Below are 6346 nucleotides of genomic sequence, written 5' to 3'. Positions count from 1 at the left end.
CCGTAACCCGGCCTCCTCCAATCGACTGAGCACTTCCTTCAAATTCTTCAGGTGATCCTGGACACTCACACAGGTCACCAAAATATCGTCCAGATACACTGCAACTATCGGTATTCCCGCAGGTTCTCCATCGTCTTTTGGAACACAGCTGGAGTGGAGGACACCCCAAAGGGTAGGCGGTTATACATGAAAAGACCCTTGTGCGTGTTCACGGTAAGGAACTTCTTTGAGTCCTCATCAACAAGAATTTGTGCATAGGCATGGCTCATGTCTAACTTAGAAAACTGTTGCCCTCTTGGTAATGCAGCAAAAAGATTGGATTGCAAAAAGATTGGATACTGCTCTAACAAGGACACGCAGTTCACAGTGAGCTTGTAATCGCCCGCACAGCCTAATTGAGCCATCAGGTTTCAGCATGGGCACCACTGGACAGTCCCAGTTGGAGTGATTCACTGGAGTAATTATTTGCTCTTTTACTAGGCGGTTTATCTCTGCTTCCACCTTAGGTCGCATGACGAAAGGAATGTGTCTTGGGTGGAAATACCGGGGTGCAGCGCCTGATGTGAAGTAGATGGTGGCTTTGACTCCTTTTAAGGTCCCTAGCTCATCTTTAAACACATCTTCGTGCTGTGCCAGTACCTGCTCTAAAGTCAGCTTTCCTCCCCCTGCTTTATGAATTTCAGCCCAATTCAGCTTTAGCTGCTCTAGCAAGCTCTGACCTAACAGACTGGGTCCAGTGCCATTCACTACGTAAAGAGGCAAAGTCTTTTTTTTGTTTTGACATTTCACATTCACGTCAGCCATTCCGAGCACTTTTATGTTTCCCCCTGTGTACGTTTTAATTTGAGACTGGTGGGCCCAACTAAAGGCTTCTTTGCCTCCCCCACTGTGCATTGAATTTTGTCTCGTTCATCAAAGTGTTGCTACAGCCAGTGTCCAGTTCAAATTTCATGTTTTCTCCCTGTACTTGTAGCTCAACTGTAAAAGGTTTTCCAGATTCATCCATATCAGTTGTCACATGATGAGAACGACTTTTGTAGCTGGAAGCTCTGCTTTGTTTACTTCCCCTTAGCTTGTTCTTAGTTCTGCAAGCACGCCCAATATGGCCTATTTTCCCACATGCATGGCATTTTTCTTGCTTGAAACAGCATGCTGCAGGATCGTGTCCGCCATTACATCGATAGCAGGATTTCCCTTCCTCTGCTGTTCTTTTTTCAGTTCGTTTGAATGACGTTCCTTTTTTTCCTATTTTCCCTTTTAATGCTATTACATGATGACGCTTTTCCTTGAAAATCCAGTGTGATTTTGTATGTAGACTCCATCACTAACACAATTTTAAATTCCTTTTCAAACGTGAGGTTAATTTCAGCTAACAGCCGTCGTTGCAATGTCTCATCGTTTATCCCACACACTAGTCGGTCACGTAGCATGTGTGTCTGAAATATACTTCTACGACTCCGTTTCTCCGTGGTCACGCAGTTGCCTCGACGGACTCGTTTTCATTTATGGTTCTCCGACGTTTGTGGGTGTTGCAAAGCAATAATAATAAAAAAAAAGATGCCGGCGGACCAAACTCCGTAGATGGTCATATTTGTACATAAAAGTTGTATGTTTGACTTATTTTTGCTTAGATCTTTTTAAAAGTTACCGAGAAATAGACACGGCAATGTAAAAACCCTGTTATTGTAACTGAAAAATACGTCTAAGGGGGGTTTGCGAGGTGTCTGAGCCAGCTATCTAATGTTGGCATACTACTACCCACAAGGTAAACAGCAATTTATTGACAGATAGACGGAGACGGATAGTTACAAAATTTGGGAGGTGCACGTCAGGCCTCGGAGAGGGTTTGCCATGATGGAAAGGGCTCCGTAAACGGACGACTATAAACCTGCCTTAAGTTGGGCTACATACTCTCCTATAGACTCATTGGTCTGTCTCACACGTGAGTTGACCTAAAACGCTGCACGATTTCGCTTGGCCGTGGGTTAAAATGATCTTTTAGCAATGTCACCAGCTCGTTGAACGTTTGGTGTCCTGGCTTGTCCGGGCTCACTAAATTCCTCATCAGACTGTAGGTGTTATTGAGGTTAAAGGACTGTATATTTCTGATTGTAGGTTGCTTGGTCGTATTGCTCGGGCAGTGTCTGTAAGAACACTCACGATAACCACAGCACTCTTCTTCTTCCTTTTAATGTGCTATCATCAATTTCATTACATGACAATGCATGAGATGGTACATATGGGTGTGGTCTGCAATGGGAATAGGGACCAATCAGAACTGCACTGGATTACATCAACATGAATGATTGCTACACTATAACAATTACACATAACCAATATTATTTACACATATCATAGTGGACATTATACTAAGCAACATAGATCTCATTCGTATTATATTAAACAGTATGAACAGTATGAACTCATCCTTATTACATCAATCAATATAATAGAACATACTAAATCTGCGCTTAGCATGCTAATCGCGAATAGCAATGTGAAGCCCACTACAAACACTATCACAGTAACTTCATGAAAGACAAACTTACTTTTATCAGGTACGCACACGTCAATGCCTCACATACATATAGAATTAAGCAATATAGTACGAGTGCGAGTGGGGTAGGTAAGGGATATTCCCACGGGTGGTGTTCGGCCGTAGCCACGAGGCCGGAGGCCGAGTGGCGCAGGCAACAACACCCGTGGGAATATCCCTTACCTACCCCACTCGCACGAGTACTATATTGCTTTTATAAAACAATTTTATAGTCAACCAATTAACATTTAAACACGAAGTTATTGATTTAAAAATGTTTATTTCGCCATTGTTTCTCCGCAACAAAAAAATAGTTCCATTGTCAACGTCTTTTGGAATTATAAGAACTTTGAATTAACGGTTATCGCTTAATTGTATCAACGTGCTATAGAATGTTTCATCGCGGAGTGATTTATTTTTAGCTGTGAAAAGTCCGAGTTGGGATGTCCTGGGATATTCCAACTCATGGAACGTCTCTCGTCCAATCAGAAACAGCTAAATAATTCAATAGAACCCAATTGTTTTATAAACAATGATGATTGGGAAACTCTTACTTATGAGGCACTCAATAAGTTCAACTACTCAACTACTACTGTCACTGAATTGGCTACGAACGAACTTTTCGCTATCTAACTGTCAATCTTAACTGCGGGAGCTGCACGCGTTGCTAGGCAACGTCATTTCGTACAGTAGGTTTGAGCGCCAACAACCCTAATGAGAATGGACCTGTTTATTCGGATCCTCAATGGTGTTTGCTGAAATGCTGTAAGATTTCAATATACTCTTCCCACGTTTGCGTGTTGTGGTCGTATGCCACGAGTGTTCCTATGGTCACTGCCATTTGCTAGCTCAATTTAGCTGTCTCCCTCACTCTTATCTTTCAAGGGAAACATTTTTTTTTTACGGATATCTCTCACCAACTTGTCCAGAATTCGCCTTTTGCATGGAGTCCTCGTCGCCATTATGTAGTATCTTGAATACACAAACTGACACGCACAGCAGTGGATCTTTATATATCTTTGTTCATTGCGAACTTCAGCACGTTACAAGCATACAGCCTGGGGATTCTTCAGTCATTCCACCTAGGCCCATTTCATCATCCAGGCATATGTCAGGGTTGTAGCCCTCCGCAATTCGTTTTTTTTCCCCGACTGGTTTTGCAAATTTCGGACATGACTGGTGTGCAGCTTCATCATTTCCCTCTGACTCGCTAAGGGTCACAACTGCAATAGATTGGATGAGGTGTCTTGCGTCTTATGCGTCTGAGTTACATTGCAAAAGCTGTGCTAAGGCCCTCAACTCGACGTCCCTTGTTTTGTAGACATTCACATCGAGTGATTAGTTTGATGCAATGGGCAACATCTACTCGGATGAAGCAGGGAGGTAACTGACAGTCTGAGTGACCCAGTAGTACACCAAAGCAGGCATTTATGAAGGACCTTAGGTCGGGCTGAGGTGCGAAGGCCTTGACAAGAGACTCTAGTATTGCCAGTGAGAAATCCGACACAGCCTCTTTTGGAATTGGTGGCCCTGCTCTATGCCACTCACTTAGCCAGTTTGCAATGCTATCAATGTTGTACTTTTCAGACAGCATCTGTACTACAGATGTGTGTACACCGGACTGAGCAGACAGGACTCCTTGATGAAGGAATATATGGCCAGATTTATCTGTTGGTCTACTCAATCGTCTTACCACAGAACCAGTGGCATCAAAGCTAACACTTGACCCATGGAGCTTTGAAAGGGACTTGTACACCTCCATCTGCGAAGGAGTCCAGTAGTGGCAAAATAACTTGTTCAGCCCAATGTCAAAAATGCTCCCACTCAAACAGGCACTGTATTTCAGAAGCTGCAGTGACAAGACCGGATCTTTGTGCTGCAACTCCTTATTTCTATTCTATCTTGCTTCGCCTTTCTCAGAGTAGGTAGGCTAGGTAGGTGGCTTGGCTCAGGGTCGCCCATGGACATCAGCTTTTTGGACTTGGCTGCTCTCCACACGAGGAAGTTCTTTCCCCCGCCAGAGCTCCTTCGACACCTTAACCCTCTTTTCACTGGCCAAATGTCGTTTCCCATTGCTGCTGTGGAGACTAGCATTCACCTGCTCCAGTGAGTAGTCCAGGATCACTGGTTCATGCTCCTTAGGCAGTCCGTCTGAGGTTATCGGCAGTGTTCCCTTGCATTCTGTGCAGTAACCAACTATGATTACGCACCTTGAGGCACTGTTGGGGTGCACTTTTGCCCTTTTGAAGCTAAGTGTACATCGAGATTTTGTTGCATTCCAAATGTTTTCATTTTGAAGGCGAGTCCAGGTGCCTGGCTTTAAAATGGTATAGTACCTTTTCTTGGTTTGGGTTTCACTGCACTGGTACAGTGCTTCCTCCAAAAACTGCTCCTTCCATTCCTGAAAATGAATCTGCAGTTGTAACACTATTGTGTCAGAGTGGAAGTCATCTGAACTGGGAGACTCCTCAGGATGTTCATCAATCTGTAGGCCAAGCTTTTCCCCAATGTCATGTCTATTCATTTTTGTGAAAGTATACACGGCTTTTGGGGTCATTCTGCCTCCAAGCTTCTCACTTAGATTGGTCCAGATTGTATGTGAGGGTCGCACAATCCTGGCCGTCTAATATGTGGTCCTTGGCTGCCAATTTAATTTGATTGACCTCATTGTGGCCACAACATGGGTTCCTCGGCACCTAATGGAAAGTTACAGATGTAATTAATGTCTTTAGTTTCATTTTTGATCACAACATTCTGTCAGTGTTGTAAGATTCATGATCAAGCAGCTGCTGTGACCACCAAAAGTTGGCCAGCAGAATATCCCAAATGGTTATCTTATCATGGTCACAAAGGAAAGGTCCCCACACTGGATTTGCACAGACACCTGGGTCAGGAAGCAAACTGAGGTGTGAGTGACTGCAATTAATCATAGTATGGGAATGGGGGAGGCCATTGAGAACCATCTCAGTCAGAGAAACCAGATTATCATACAGAACAACAAAAGATTGCCAGACCTGTTTGCATTACAAGCCTAGCTCATTTACATTACTAGGAGGTGTCTTAAAACAGTATATATGGCTAGAATTGGAGATGCTTGTTGTTCAGACCTACACCGCTGAATCCGGAGTATGTTCTACGTGCTTCGTTACTGCACTTTACTGGAATAAAGATCGCTGCATCAGAAACAAAGAAACTTCCTTCATTTCTTACAATTGGCGAGCCACCCATCTTGCAATTTTCCACAAAAAAAAAAAAAAAAAGAAGAGGGGAATTGGTAAGTATTCTATTATTCTTCTGTTTCAGGAAATGTGCACGTTTAAAACAACCTAGAAAGGAGGTTTAAGGATAGAGATAATCTGTTTCATGTCTTTGTTCCATTAGTAAGCAGGAGGTGTTATGGGTTAACTCTTCTGAAGATTCTAAAGTAACTGAATCAGCCCGAAGTAGTGTGGTAGTAGAATTGTATTAGAATATGTTTCTAAAGTAACTGAAACAAAGAGGCCCAGACCGGGAAAAGTTTCTAAAGTAACTGAAACAAGTAGATGAAAACCGAAGTAGTGTGATTAAGGCCCGAAGTACTGTGGCCCAAAGAAATTACTGTAGTTGTGCCCGACGGACAGTGGCATAATTATTAACTGGTGTATTGGTGAGTGTGACAAAGAAGTGTAGTCAGGGCGACGAATTGTGGCATAAATTGACTGGATAATAGCCAGTATTTGAACATGAAGCATTATAGATCAGATTTTTACGGCACAAATCCATAAGCTTGTGATAGGATCTGACGTAACGGGAAAGAGAAATCATTTGAAT

This window comes from Clupea harengus, chromosome 4 (genome assembly GCF_900700415.2).
Source record: "Clupea harengus chromosome 4, Ch_v2.0.2, whole genome shotgun sequence".
Classification (NCBI taxonomy): Eukaryota; Metazoa; Chordata; class Actinopteri; order Clupeiformes; family Clupeidae; genus Clupea; species Clupea harengus.
Note: the sequence above shows the minus strand (reverse complement) of the source record.